A 15,796-nucleotide genomic window follows, 5' to 3' on the forward strand; every position below is an offset into this window, starting at 1 on the left:
ATCCAAGCTTAGCACAGCTTCTCAGGGCACTGTTTAATATGAAACTTCCTTGGTTTAGTTTAAAATCTGACATCTATTCTTTGCTTCCTGGGAGCAACCTCAGGCCACACTCCATTTGTTGCCTCCCCACATACTTCACCTGTGCAAAAATTCAAAGCATCTCCTTTATCTTTGTTTGTCCCACTAAAGAAAGTAACCTATTTTCTTTCCACTTACTTTTCCAGACTCCGAGTCCACTCCATCTCCATGTGGCCTGGAAGGGAGGGCAGCAGGAACCAATGTCCTTGGTGTAAGGCAGACAAGATCTGTGAGACGCCACAGGTGTGTCTGTCCTTGTCCTGGCAGAGGGGGAGATTTTGTTTGGTGAGGTTGATGGCAGGAGAGAAGGTGCTTAGGCAATGGCTCTGCCCTTTCATCAGGTCAGACAGGGAAGGTGGCTGTGAAAAGGGAAAGGACCCAGCTCATCTCCCTAAGGAGTCACTCCTGGCCAGCCCCATTAGGCCAGCAGGGCAGGTAGGGCAGCCAGCACCGGGGCTGCTCTCAGCGTGGGCCTGACCCGTGCTGGGTGAGTCCCCTCTGGGCACTGGGAGAGCTGGAAAGGGAAAGCTCGGTCTGGGGAAAGCTCCTTTGTCACCGCTTTGATGGGAGCCGGTGCAAATGAAGGACGCTGGGTGACACAGCCCATCCCAGGACACTGACAGCACAAGTGTTGGAGATAAGCAGTAATGAACCGGGCAGCTTTCCTGCCCTTTGGCAAGAGCTCGTCATTCCCTGCTCAAAGCAGGGATGTGGGTGCCCACAGGGGCAGCACTGGCTGTCTGCCCGGGCTCTGGGGTCTGTCTGAGCTCCGGGGTCTGTCTGAGCTCCGGGGTCTGTCCTGGTTCTGGGGTCTGTCTGAGCTCCGGGGTCTGTCCTGGGCTCTGGGGTCTGTCTGAGCTCCGGGGTCTGTCCTGGTTCTGGGGTCTGTCCTGGTTCTGGGGTCTGTCTGAGCTCCAGGGTCTGTCCTGGTTCTGGGGTCTGTCTGAGCTCTGGGGTCTGTCCAGGCTCCGGGGTCTGTCTGAGCTCCAGGGTCTGTCCTGGTTCTGGGGTCTGTCTGAGCTCCAGGGTCTGTCCTGGTTCTGGGGTCTGTCTGAGCTCCAGGGTCTGTCCTGGTTCTGGGGTCTGTCTGAGCTCTGGGGTCTGTCCAGGCTCCGGGGTCTGTCTGAGCTCCAGGGTCTGTCCTGGTTCTGGGGTCTGTCTGAGCTCCAGGGTCTGTCCTGGTTCTGGGGTCTGTCCAGGCTCCGGGGTCTGTCTGAGCTCCAGGGTCTGTCCTGGTTCTGGGGTCTGTCTGAGCTCCAGGGTCTGTCCTGGTTCTGGGGTCTGTCTGAGCTCTGGGGTCTGTCTGAGCTCCAGGTCTGTCCTTGTTCTGGGGTCTGTCCTGGTTCCGGGGTCTGTCTGAGCTCCAGGGTCTGTTGAGGCTCCAGGGAAGCAGCGCTGCCAGGGCTGAGCTGTCACTCCTTGCATCCCTCACTCATCCTGGACAGAGCCCGTGCAGGGGTCACATCCAAAAAGGAGTGGCCAGCAGTGCAGTCAGTAAGTAATGAACATTAACTGTATCAAGGAGAAAAACTCATGAAGCAGATCTCGAAAGGGTTTGAGTGGAATTGCCTCCATGCTTGGAGCAGCACCCACAGACTCTCATGGTCAGGAAATTTCTGCTCATTCACTTTTGAATGTCTGTAAGCAGCTTGGAAAATTTGAATACTCTTACAAAACAGATGCCTCATCACTCCCCTATCACGGATCAGGGATGCAAGGAGAAGGTAACTACTCAACGAGGCAGGACGCTGCTCTGGAGACAACAGAAGCATTGTGGGTCACTGGCAGATATTTGCCAGCCAGACAGGGCTGTTCTGCTCATCAAAGCTGACTCCAGCACAATGGAAGGCATGGAATTTTGGCCAGGGATCCCAGCCATCCCAGAGACCTGTCAAGGCTCTCTGACTGGTCATGGGATTTGCCTTGCAGCTGGCACACCCCGTGATCTCCTGATCTGGGATCTCTCTGTCAGCTCTAACCTGGTGTGGGGCTACAGAGGAGGAGGAGGAGGAGGAGGAAGGTGGCTGGGGGCTGCACTGAGGCTGGGGCAGTGAATTCCATTGCCAAGAGTTCTGTGGTGCCAGAAAACACAGCTCCTGCTGCTGTCCTGCACCACGGGTCCTGCTGTGGGTGACCTGGGACACTTCCCACACACAGCACGGGAGCAGGAGCTTGGGATTTCACATGTGGGAAGAGGAGAACCTGCAGGGCCTTGTCAGGATGCAGTAGCTGATATTTGCATCGTTCTGTCTCCAAGCACAGCCTTGTCCTGGGAAGCACGGGGCAGCCCGGCCTTCTGGAGGGCTTCATCCTGCTCCTCTGGAGAGGGCTGTTAGTATCAGAGCTGATCTCTTCTCTAGCCTGGGCCTTCATAAAACCAAGCCCAGTTATTCTGAGGAGAAAAATCTGTGCTGTAATGACAGAATGAAATGTCCCCAGGAGTTTGCGCGTAGCCTTAAGTTACCTTTTATAAATAGGTTAACAGCTGGAGGGCCCGTGGTTGTTTAAAGGGAAAAGACATACAGGACATGCCCTATATGATATGTTCCATCCTAAGCAATTCTGCCACTCTACTGATTTATATCTGCAGATTAAAGGATTTGCCTTTCAATCAAATTATTCTCCTCAAACTCCCAAATGGGGGGCAGAGGGGATTGTGACATTCCCCACTCGGTGCCGCTCTCTCTGGTACAGCCATGGAGGTTCTCTTCCTTGCTGTGTGAAACACGCAGCTCCCAAATTACTCCTGATCACTTCGATGGTGGTTTGCTCTTTCTGTCCTGCTTCTGGTGCTCAGGACACTTGGGGGACAGGAGAGGGTGAGAGGTCTTTGGGCCCTGAGGAGCTCCCAGCCCGAAGTAGACAGAGCATGTAACCAGGACTGACAAAAGCTGCCTTAAGAGACAGAAGATGACTGTTCTGGGGAAAAGCCATCTGCAAAGAGCCCTCTCCATCAAGCCTGAGGGTTTGCAAGAAGTTTTGTGCAAGTCATTCCCTCCACTGACAAGGACAGTGTGCCAGGGACCAGGGTCTGGGTGGGTTTTATTTACTGTTCCTTCCCCAGGTGAGCAGGTACAAGATCAGGTGCAGAGAGCAGCAGAGGGGAAAGTTCTGACCACTCACCTGCAGGCTGGGAGGAGAGGTCTGAGGGTGCTGACATGAAGAACACGGCGTCCAGAGGATTTCCAGGCCTCTGCTGTGAGCCCTGCTGTCACTGCTGGGACAGAAAGAGGGAACTGTGAAGGGCAACCAAAGGCCACATCTGGTGTGGGGCCATGTGTGGGGACAGCTGTGCCAGATGTGCTGTGCCAGGTGTGCTGTGCCAGGCACAGGCAAGGCCAGGCCAAACGGGGGTGATCTCCTCTTGCAGGGTCTCCCGGGCTGCTTGGAGCTCTGGGATAGGACTTTTCACAGCAGAGACTTTTCACACCACTCCTTAGGACTACTCTGGGCAATCCTGGGACCCAGCAATCCACTTCTTTCTGAGTCCTCCTAACCCAGGGACAGCAATCCCCGTGGCTATAACTTACAGAGGGTAGTGGTCCTGCCTTCTAATTCCTGTGTTTTCATGTTACAACAGAAAAAAGAATGGAAGCTCTCTGCTGTATCCTCCCTTGGCCGTTCAGAATTTTCTCTGGTTCCACCACATCATTTCTCATCTCTCCTGAGGTGGGTGATCTCTTAGTGTCTCACTTCATGCTCTCCTCTCTTCCACAGGTGTCCCTGTCCTGCACACTCAGCACTTCAGGCATGCAAATAAAGGGTGTGTGGCTTTCATGCAGATGCTGCAGCTTTAAATATGAGCTGCACAGGAAAATTGCATGAAAACCACCTTTTCAGGCTGGAAGCAAGCTCTCTGTGTGGATTAAAGGCAGTGTCACCTCAGCAGTGAGGGCAGAGCTCTGTTGAGTAGAGAATTCCTGATTTTGCTGAGAAGGGACCTTGAGGATGATCCGATTTTCCCCCTGCCCTCGGGGCAGCTCCGTGGCCTCCTCTGGATCCCCTGGAAGAGCCAGAGCTGGTTCCTGTCCCTGGCAGCCCCTCGGCCCCAGCCGCTCGTGCCGGGCTGGACTGGTAGCTCCAGTGCCAGGTAACAAATCCCACAGGCTCCACAGCCCTGGAACCTGAACCTTCCACAAAAATCCCCTCAGCAGGAAGGTTTTTCAGGCTCGGAGAAATCTCCTGCCTCTGCTCCCTGCTGCCAAAGCAGAGCAATCAGCTCAGCCCTGAGGCTGGGGCAGGAGGGGAACTCGCAGGGATTGTCTGACATCCAAAGCTGGAGTGAGGACGAGGAAGGGACAGCTGGGGTGAGGGTGTGACTGCACAAAAAACTGGTCCCAAGGAGCACAGTGAAAGTGCAGCACAGGCTGCAGCAGAGCTGCTCCAGTTACAGCTGAACCAGAGGGTGGCTGGCGGCAGAATTAAGAGTTGCCTGGAAATGCCGAAGGATGGAACTCAATCTGTCATCTAATTTAATCACCACGTTGGTAAAGCCCAGCTTTCTGGAAGACACAACTTAAACACAGGCTCTAGAAAGAGATTTCTTCCCTTGGGACTGCACAGCAGACCTGGAGACCCGATTGTGAAATTCCATCATTGCAGGGAGGAAAAAAATGCCAATAATATCCAAAGTTTGTTCTGAAAGGTCACAAACTGCCATGATTTCTCTACATCTCTTTCTGCTCTTGCTTTTAAAAGACACGAGAGCTGGGGGAAATGGCAGCAGCTCTCAGTACTGTGGGGGAGAATTCCCATTTAAATTCTTATTCATCTCCCAAAAATGAGCAACTTTAAGGAAGGGGTGGGGGGGTGAATGTGCTGCAGTGGCTTGGAATAGGAATACAACTTGTTATACAAAGCATGGAAAATAAAGATAATCCAAGGGGGAAAAAAAATCTTGGCAGGCTATGAAATTCAAAAAAGGCAAAAAACTAGAAAGTCTGAGCAATGGCAGAAGCAAAAAGACTGAGAGACAGCCCCTTTCCAGCCTTTTGAGAGATAAAACAGCCTTTGGGGAGAGCAGGCAGGTCTGAGGGCCCAGCAAAGGAGGCTGTTGGCAACTGATCTTAAGTATTATCTTGGCACTTTAATTTTTGCAGCCTAGAGGATTTATCACAGAAAACAGCAGGGCAGCAGACAGGCAGGAATTAAGGAAAATTTAGGCCCCCACCTCTATGAATTGATTATAATTGGAAGCATCCACCAGCCAAAGATCCAGGCAACCAAACAGCCCAATTCAGCTGTTTTCAAGTTTTTGCTAAACTGAATGAATCCCTAATAGCAACACTCAGCTGTGGAGTGGTGTCTGTATTAAAAACTGCTTTTAAGGGGAAGAAAACAAACTCGGAAGGAATCAAAGCCCCCCCCTTGTCCAAACTACTCCCAAATTATCCGATGTGAAGAAGGGCTGTGCCAGCTGGGAAAGCGAAGGGCATGAAATGCCACACGTAGTAGGTGATAAAGAAATAAGTGCTGAAGACATCTATAAATAGAGGTGTTCAGTGCCAGCATCAGGCACCGAACAGGGAATGGTACAGGCAGAGCAAGCTTGGGAAAAGGCTCCTGGAGAAGGAGAGGGGAAGATGACAGGAAAGTCGTGAAGATCAGAGAGCTCCGTGGCAATTAACTCGTGTCAGGGAGAGACGAAGGCGTCGGCGACAGACAAGCAAACCCTCAGGACATCAGGATGTGAAAGTGGGGGAGATGGTGGCTGGGGAGCCTGAATGACTCAAGGATCCTTTCCCAAATTAAAGCCAGTCCCCAAAGGTCGTTACACATCATCATGAGAGTGGTGCAGTCTCTGCTCAGGAGCAAATCTGCTCCTCAGCTGGCCCAGGCTCGGGGCTGGCTCAAGCCCTGCGAGCCACAGACTCGCTGAGGGCACCTGGGAGGGCCTCACCCCCCTCCCAGCAAGAATTTCCTCCTAATAAACAACCTAAATGTACCCTCCTTCAGCTAAAGCCCTTCCCTGGGTCCTGTCCCTCCATGCCTTGTCCCCAGTCCCTCTCCAGCTCTCCTGGAGCCCCTCCAGGCCCTGCCAGGAGCTCTGAGCTCTGCCTGGAACCTTCCCTTCTCCGGGTGAGCACTCCCACATGGGGTGGATTGAACCTGAATTGAGGTAACAGGAGAAACTGTGGAGGCAACAGGGAGTTTGGGAAGCTGTGGGGTCATTCAGTGCCCAGACAGATGGGACAAGGCATTTAAGGTGTCTCAGCACATCCCTGAGGGTGACCTTCAGGCCATTCCTTCCAAGAGGAGCACCCACAGTCCATGGAAGAGCTGCTGGTGTTCAGCCTTTGCTGTGTGCAGTTCTTTCCAGGCCTGATCGTTACTAAATCACTGATAAAAGATTTTAGCTAAAATCCTGCAGAAAACAAGGCTTTAGCTGAAAACCCTGCAGGCTGTGCTTGTGGTTTCTATAAACCCCATCTGAACCCAGACAAGACCAGGACAACATCCAGATCCTGCCAGGAGAGCACTTGGAAACCTTCGGAGTGCTTGGTTTCCTGGAGCAGAGAACCTTTTAATCTCTCATTGCAGAGGCAGTTTTGGAAAGGGAATCTGCTTGAAGTCGTGTCCCATGTGGACATGGCTCCCTTTTCTCCTTAATGGATGACTTCTGTCAGAGTTGGCCTCAGAGCAGTTTTCAAAGTCAGTGAATTAATTCTCCTCCCTCTGAGAAAAGGCTCCCATGGCTGTTGTCTCCTCTCCTTGGCCGTGGAGTCTTTGGAAGGGAGAATTAGGGATAATCAGTTTGTCACAAGTGTCAGGAGCGCGCTGCACGGAGCTTTACATGCTGACAGAGTAGTGCTGGTTGTAACCAGCCCAAGCATTTCCCTAAAATTAGTATCTAACTAAATCCATTCCTTTGGGAAAGCATCTGCCCTGGAATTAAATTATTCCAGATCGGAACATTAGCAGGATTTTTGCTAAACTCGAGCTGTCACCCTACCAGAGCACAATTAAACATTAAGTCTGCAACAAATTCCTCAGGAAACTTGAGAAGTCAAATATGAAACCACTGAAAAGAACCAAATTACTTCAATGTCAAACTGCTGCTTCAGCAAATGGAAGCAGATTTGGGGCACTGGGGGAAGATGCAATTTCTGGGTTGAGAAGATGAGCCACAGCCATAATGAGTGTTTTGCCAAGCCTGTATCTAGTTTCAAAACCTTCCCACAGTCATCCCAAATAAGCACTGGTGAGAGAGAGTTATTAAAGGGGGGATGTACTAAGAGCAGCCTGAGCATTAATGAAGGAGTACAGGTTTGCAACAGAGCTTGTCCCATCAGGAGAACTGCTCGAGGTCCTCACACGGGGACAGGGCTCTTGCGAAAGCAGGATGGGGAAGGAGCTGGGGTGAGCCTGTGCTTGGTGTGTCCCACCAGGGCTCCAGAAGCTGAGCCCTCACAGCACTGCTGCTCCCAGCCTCTCCTCCCCACAGTGGCTGGGCTGGAAGGGACCCTCAGGATCACCCAGTGCCACCCCTGCCATGGCAGGGACACCTCCCACTGTCCCAGGCTGCTCCAACCCCAGCGTCCAACCCGGCCTTGTTGGGATCCAGGGGCAGCCCCAGCTTCTCTGGGCACCTGTGCCAGGGTCTCAGCTCCCTCTCAGCAAAGAATTTCCTCTTAATAAACAACCCAAATGTACCCTCCTTCAGCTAAAGCCATTCCCTGTGTCCTGTCCCTCATCCCTTGTCCCCAGTCCCTCTCCAGCTCTCCTGGAGCCCCTCAGGCCCTGGCAGGGCTCTGAGCTCTCCCTGGAGCTTCTCCTCTCCAGGTGAACATTCCCAGCTCTCCCAGCCCTGGAGCAGCTCTGGGGGCTGCCCTGGATCTCTCAGCAGCTCCAGGTCCTTGTGCTGCTGGATCTGGGGCTGCGGCAGCTCTGCAGGTGGGGTCTCACCTGAGGGGCAGAGGGACACAATCCCCTCCCTCAGGATCACCCAGGAGCACCAGGATTACTCTCCCTGTGTCCCTCAGGGTGGAGCTGTGGCCATGCCCGCTCTGTGTCCCTCTGTGTCCCTGTGTGTGTCCCAGCCCATCCCTGGTGCCACTGGGCTCCTGCCCTGCCTCCAGCAGCCACGGCACAGCCCAGACTCCTCCCAAGGAGTGCACAGAGACAGGAGAGGGGAGGGAAAAGGAATTGAGGCAGGGGGAAAGGGGCTTGTCTGCAGAACTGCTGGCCAGGCTCTTCCAGGAGCTCTGGGATGTGACCAAGGCCATCCCAGGGAAAGGGAAAGGCTCAAGGGAAAGGTGACAGAAGGGCAGCAGTGCCCCTGATTTCCCTCTTCACTGCAAAAGCCATGAGTGTAATTATGCCCTGTGTTAATTACAGGCCAGACTCGCTGCCTCCACAAATGCACTCGGGTACTTTAGCAGAGGTGACTCGTTTTTTATCTTCTGGCTGGGCCAGAGGAGCAAGGCCTTGCTCTTCCTCACCAGCTTTAAACCTTCACCATGAAATGGGAGACTGATAAAACAAAGAAACACGGAAAGAAACTTTCCTTACTTGTTCAGAAACTGAAATTCCAGCAAAACACCCCCAGGTCCTCCGTGGAGCGCTGGAGCTGACAGGAAGGGCTGGAGCTGGGGAGATCCCAGGAACTGGGAGCACAGGAGCCCCTGCAGCTTCCCAATCCTCTCCTTTCACTGCAGGGATGGTGCCTGGCTGGGCAAATAAACCTTTTTCTCCTTTGCTGATGGTCCTGCTGACAAGGTCCTGCACCAAACTCTCCGTGAGCTGCTGCCAGGTCAGGCTTTGGTCTGGGAGAAGAGAACCAAGAACAGAATTTGGCAGCGTGCTGAAAGACCACTGGGGGTAAGGATTGTGTCCAAGCTTTCTCTAGGATTACATTAAAAGAGAAGAAATCCTGGAGGGTTTGTGATGAAATAGAAAGTTTTTGGCTGCATGGTAAACACACCCCATTAGTAAAGCGCATTAGGATGTGATTTGTAACCAAATATCACAAATATGGCCATTTATTACCAAATTATCCCGTGGTAATCCCTCAGAGCTTCCCAGCCAGGACACTCGGCACAGAGAGCGGGGAGATCATCTGTCTTCTGGCAGCTGGCAGCAGACAGGCTCTGTTCAGGGAGAAAATCAGACCCAAACTCCAAGAACAGTTCAGGAAATGCAAGGCTGCTCCTAGGGAGGGTTGGAGCACCCTCAGCCCACCGCTCAACCCCAAAAAAGGCACGGGTGGGGGGCTTGGCTGTTTGCTGCTGTTCATTTATCACTGCAACTGCACCGAGCTGAAAACGATCAGCGTATTTTGGAGCCCTGATGTTCTTTAGAATAAAATATTTCCTTTTCTGCCAGGCCAGCGGAGGAAACGGAACCAAAGCCCTGAGATGGCACCGTGATGTTGTGCAGAGCCTCACCACAGCCCTGGGTGGGGGGAGCAGCTTCAGCTGAGCCCCACAGCAATTCTGTCTGGTTCTAATCTTTCCAGGCCATTAATCCTGCAGCAATTAAAGCTGCTAAACAAAGAGACAGCGTAAAATCCACATGTTGTGCATACACATCTCCATAACCACGTGCAGCAGGGATTGCTGCTATTGTTCCTTCAGGGAGTCCTGGAACCACAGAATCCCAGGATGGTTGGCTTGGAAGGGAGCTCAAAACTCATCTCCATGGCTGTGGAAACCAGTGGGTGATGTGGCTCTCTGTCACCCGTGGGTGGCTGTGGCAGGTTCAGCTCCTGGCTCTGTGCCATGGGAGGTGTGGGGCTGGGGGGAACACGGGGGGTGCAGGGAAGGGATTCAGGATGCTGCCAAACCCCACACTTCTAAACAAACCTTTCGTCCCTCCTGACCCCACCTTGAGCACCCTTCATTCAGGAGCTGGACTCCATGGTCCTCTTGGGCCCTTCCAGCTCAGTTCATTCCATGATTTACTTGTGGGAGAAAGGCTCAGGGGTTGCCAAAAAGCACCTTCTGCTCAGTTTGTCCTTGTTGGCATATAAACCCCACGAAGGATCACGTACCAGCGCTGAAATAATCCCACTGGTACCAATCTTGGCTGCCGTTATTTGAATATTGAATTTCTTCTCGCAGGAAGTCTGATGGAAGTGCCTCAGGGCACTGATTGTGCTGGGGGAGAAGGTGGAAACCCCTCACATCTCCTGAGCTCCTTGAAGCGTTCCAGACTGAACCTCCCTGAACCTGCTGAACTGTTCTGCTCTTTTCTGCTGGAACAGCTTCTCCTGGCCTGATTCAAATGTCTTGGCTGCTCCCAGCATCCCGAGCCCGTGACTCCTCTGCAAGGCAGCCCCAGGAGAGCCCCGGGATGAGCTGCAGAGGCAGCTCAGGGTGGGCCTGGGCTGCTGGGGAGGGAGCAGCGCCCAGCACAGCCCAGCCCCAGGGGACCGTGGCAAAGCACGGCTCTGCTTGGCAATAACCGAATTATTTATGAGCGGGGGGGTGTCTACATACTCCTGGCAATGGCAACATCGTCCCACAGGAAGAAAAGATTGTTCTGGCTGTCCTGCGGTGAGGGAGGAGAAAGGGCCTGGCAGGGATCTCCTCATCACTTCCAGGTGGAAGAAAAAGCCCCCGAGCCCCAGCTTGGCCATCGGCGTTCAGCAAGGCAGGGAAGCTCCTCCTCGGTTCCAGCCAGAAGCGGGCTGGGAGAGCGAGCTGCTGCGAGGGCTGCCAGCAAAACGCTCCGTGTTTTCCCGGTGGGAAGCTCCGTGCGCAGGAGCAGCCCCGGGACAGCGCCAGCCCCGGCTCCGGCTCCGCACGAACGGGACTGAGCATCCCCCGGGAGCTCCCGGCTCCGGCTCCACGGCTGGGAAATGCCCAAATTCCCTGCCGGGCTCAGCCAGGCTCGGGGCAGCTCCGCGGGAGCCGGGGCTGAACTCCCGGGAGATGCGCTAGGGGCAGGAGCGGTGAGGGTGAGTGTGAGTGTGAGTGGGTGTGTACATGAGTGGCTGGGTGACACTCGGGACAGGCTCCGTGGTGAACCCCGCGCTGCTGCCGCCCGGAGGTACCGGCGGTACCGGCGGTACCGGCGCCGCGGCCCGGAGCGACCCGGAGCTGCCGGGGCAGTTTTGCAGGGAAAGGGGCCGGGAATGCCCCCGGTCCCTCCCACGGCCGCGGGGATGGCACAAAGCGCGGCGTGGGCATCCCGCGGTGCCCACCCGGGACGCTCTGGGCCGGCCCGGCTGGCGCAGCCGGGACGGGGACAGGGGGACACGGCCCGCGGGGACGTGTGGCAGCTCCCCGGGGTGGCTGCTGCCCATCTCGGGCTCTGCCGCTGCCCGGTGCCCACGGGGCCATCGCGGAATGGTTTTCCCCGGGCTCCGGCTGCTGTTCGGCGGCGCCCAGAGACGCCGGGGGCAGCCTCGCTCCCCCCGAGCCCGGCCCAGCAATCGCGGCTTGGGCTGCGGGCGGCTTCAGCGCCGGGGGCAGCTCCCCACGGACACACCGACACACGGACACAGGGACACACGGACACACGGACACACCGACACACGGACACACGGACACACCGGCACATGGACACACTGACACACCGACACACGGGCACAGGGACACACGGACACACCGGCACAGGGACACACTGACACACCGGCACATGGACACACCGACACACGGACACAGGGACACACCGACACACGGACACACTGACACACCGGCACATGGACACACCGACACACGGGCACAGGGGCACACGGACACACCGACACACCGACACACAGGCACACGGACACACCGACACACGGACACACGGACACACGGACACACGGACACACTGACACACCGACACACGGACACACGGACACACGGACACACGGACACACCGACACACCGACACAGGGGCACACGGACACACCGACACACTGATACAGGGACAAACGGACACACGGACACACGGACACACGGACACACGGGCACAGGGGCACAGGGACACACGGGCACAGGGGCACACGGACACACCGACACACGGACACAGGGACACACGGGCACAGGGGCACAGGGGCACACGGGCACACGGGCACAGGGGCACATGGACACACCGACACAGTGACACAGGGACAAACGGACACACCGACACATGGACACACGGGCACACGGACACACCGACACACGGACACAGGGACACACCGACACACGGACACAACACAACTCACAGACACACGGACACAGGGACACACCAACACACGGGCACAGGGACACATGGACACACCGACACACGGGCACAGGGACACACCGACACACCGACACACGGGCACACGGACACACCGACACACGGACACAACACAACTCACAGACACACGGACACAGGGACACACCAACACACGGGTACAGGGACACATGGACACACGGACACACGGACACACGGGCACAGGGGCACACCGACACACCGACACACGGACACACCGACACACGGGCACAGGGACACATGGACACACGGACACACCAACCCACTGACACACAGGCACAGGGACACACGGACACACTGACACATGGGCACACTGACATACAGGCACAGGGACACACGGACACAGGGACAGACACACGGGCACACGGACACATGGGCAGAGCCGTGCCCGTGGCTGGCACAGGAATGTCCCCATGGTGGCCATGTCCCCGTGGTGGCAGAGCCATGGCCACGGCTGGCACAGGGATGTCCCCATGGTGGCCACATCCCCATGGTGATAGAGCCGTGCCCATGGCTCGCACTGGGATGTCCCTGTGGTGGCAGAGCCATGGCCACGGCTGGCACAGTGATGTCCCCGTAGTGGCAGAGCTGTGGCCATGCTCCCGTGGTGGCAGAGCCTTGCCCATGGCTCGCACAGGGATGTCCCCATGGTGGCAGAGACGTGGCCGTGGCTGACACAGGAATGTCCCTGTGGTGGCAGAGCCATGGCCATGGCTGGCACAGGGACATCCCCACAGGCTGGGGGATTTCCTCACGGAGCAAAAGAGAAAGAAGGAAAGGGCTCTTGGCCACGTTCCTCTTGGCCTCCTTCCACTTTCTGCTTTTGATGTTCTTCTCCCTTTTCACAGCTCCTTGCTGGAGCCCCAGTGAGCGTGGAGAGCTCAAACAGCAGCAGCAGCACACCCAGCCCTGGGCCAGCGCTGCAAATGGGGCTGTGCCCCCCGAGCAGCCAGAGCTCCCTGCTGGCACCTCAGTGACATCCCTTCTCCAAAGGTGCCCGAGGGCCAGACTGGCAGGAGGTGGCACTGAGGGGACAAGCCTGGATGGGACATGGAGGGGTCTGCCCCTACACCCCCCTGCACTCTGCCCCTCCAAGGGAGGGATTTTGGGTCAGCAAAACCCTGGCAGTGCCACCCCCTCTGCTGCCCGGGGCTGGTGCCAGCGAGGGCTCTGATGGCAGCGGTGATGCAGAGGCTGAGCAGAGCCTGTTCCCTCAGGAAGGAGAACTTGGGGGGAGCCCATCATTGCTTTCTGCTCTGTGCCACCCCCAGATCCCAGAGCAGCCCCCCGAGAGCAGGGTGGCACCCAGGCCCAGCACAGGCTGGGACAGCCACTGGGACAGGGACAGTGCCAGCCCCAGGCTGGCACCGCACCCGCCCGGAGCTTGGCAGCAGCAGGTTGGTTTCCTTTCCAGCTTCGCCTGGATTTGGTGACCTCTGACAAGGACCTTGCACCCTGCCTGGCAAAGCTCGCTCCTTAGGGCCTGCCCTGGGTCCCTGGGGAGCTGCCATTGTCCCCTCGCCCTGCCAGAGAGCTGGCACTGTCCCTTCACCCTGCCGGGGACCTGGCACTGTCCCCTCACCCTGCCCGGTGACAGCAGCACCCAGAGGGAGCCCAGGGTGGGGGACGAGGCCGTGGCACAGCAGCAGCACCCGAGCAGGAGGGGCTGTGGGCACTGGGGTGTGACAGAGCCCCCGAAATGTCCCCGTGGGAGCAGCCACCACCCAGCCCCAGCCCCACAGAACCCCAGCCTGGCTCCCAACATTTCCAGGAATTTTGGGGCACTGCTGCCCACGCAGCAGCAGGTCCAGGAGGCAGCTGGGTCACACTTGGCACTAAAAACCACCGCCAGGACACGAAGCCAACAATTTTCTTACCCAAGCAGCCTCTGCCCAGCGAGGCCACGTGAATCCCCCTCAGGAAATCAACTCGCCAAGATTTCATGCCAGGCAATTCCTGCTGTGCCCTCCTCCCTGGCAAAGCTTTGGGGAGAGGGGATTCTCCCAGCCACTGCCCGACACATCTGGCAGTGCCACTTGCAAACCTGCAGGAGTTTGGCTTGTTGGGGAATTTTAGTGAATTTTACCTGGTTGGAACCTGTGCTCGGCCCTTTCGTGGTTCTCACCCCGCGCTCCTGCCTCCAGCTGGGATCATCATCATCCCTCGTGGCCCAGCAGAGCCTCGGGTGGGGCAGCTTCACTGGGCAAAAAACTGCAGAAAATGCCAAGTTTGGGATTCACAGGGGCTGGGCACGTGCAAGGCAGGAGCAGGGAGGTGGGAAAGGGGCAGGGATTTGGGAACGGGGCAGCGATTCGGGAACGGGGCAGCGATTCAGGAAAGGCCCAGGGAGGTGGGAACAGGCTCCAAGAGGCCTGGGAAGAGCTGCTGCACAAAGAAAACAGAGGAGGCAGAAGGGCAAAGACAGGAGGTTTTTTTGAAAAGATGCAAAAGATTTCAAACCAGACAATTGCCCAGTTATGGCTAAAATCTCCTTTTGCCTCTTAAGGGAGCTTGAACGCCGCTGAGGCAGCACTGGAGGGATGTCCAACACCCACTGCCAATTCTCAAGGGGATCCAAGGGCTCCAGGAGCTGTTGGCACAGCAGGGCAGCTGGCCCTTTGCTGGTGCCTTTATCAGCCCCAAAGACAGAGCAGGAAAATCCTTTAGGCCACAAAGGTGACGTGGTCTGGGAGGAAACACCGAGCTCTGCGGCGTTCAGGAGCTGGGGGCTGAGGCTGATGAAGGCTGAAGCTGCTTTCAACATCACTTTTCAGGGTGCCAGATGGAGGGAAGGGGGAAAGAAACCCCACCCCGTTCTCTGCTGGAGCCTCCCGAGGCTTTGGAGGCACCGTGCTGGATTTCCAGGGAAGCTTTTAAATCCGACCCCATTGTTGGCCTCCTGCTCATCACATCCCCGGCACAACAGCCCCCCTGGGAAAAGCCCAGCACAGAGCAGGAGCCTCAGCCAAAATTTGCCAGCTGTGACTGGCCACAGCATGGATGGAGGGAGGGGAGCACACAGCTCTGACACTCAGGGGGCTGCAGGCAGAATCGTGGAACTCAGAATGGTCCAAAGGACCTCAAAGCCCACCCAGTGCCCACCTGCCATGGCAGGGACACCTCCCACTGCCCCAGGCTGCTCCAACCTGGCCCTGGGCACTGCCAGGGATAATCCAGGGGCAGCCACAGCTGCTCTGGCATTTATCCTGGAAGCAAGGAGCAAAGACACAAACAGCACCCACCACCAGCCTGGGGTTCTGCCAGCGTGAGCAAGCAGCTCACCTGCGTCCTGCTGCAAGGAGAGGTGCAGGCAGCAGCTTGGGGGTTGGGATTTTTTCCCTGTGCCCACAGCAATCTCTTAGCTTTGAGAGTTTGGATCCTGTTTAGATGCCTCTCCCTCCCCAGGACTCCCAGCACACAGAGGGGAGTGGGCTGGGACAGGGACAGGGGGGTCTCCTTTGCAGCCCTCTGGGGTTTCAGCCATTCCCAGTCCCTGCACTGGGCTCCTCCCCAGCACTCACCCCACACCCCGAGCACCAGGCACTGA

At 56.5% G+C, this 15,796-nt stretch overlaps 1 pseudogene; it reads right to left on the reverse strand.

The window, feature by feature from the left end:
• Positions 1–10,509: 10,509 nt before the first annotated feature.
• On the reverse strand, positions 10,510–15,138 carry LOC146768085 (uncharacterized; annotated as a pseudogene).
• Between the last annotated feature and the right edge of the window lie 658 nt (positions 15,139–15,796).

This window comes from Lonchura striata, chromosome 2 (genome assembly GCF_050655825.1).
Source record: "Lonchura striata isolate lonStrDom1 chromosome 2, ASM5065582v1, whole genome shotgun sequence".
Classification (NCBI taxonomy): domain Eukaryota; kingdom Metazoa; phylum Chordata; class Aves; order Passeriformes; family Estrildidae; genus Lonchura; species Lonchura striata.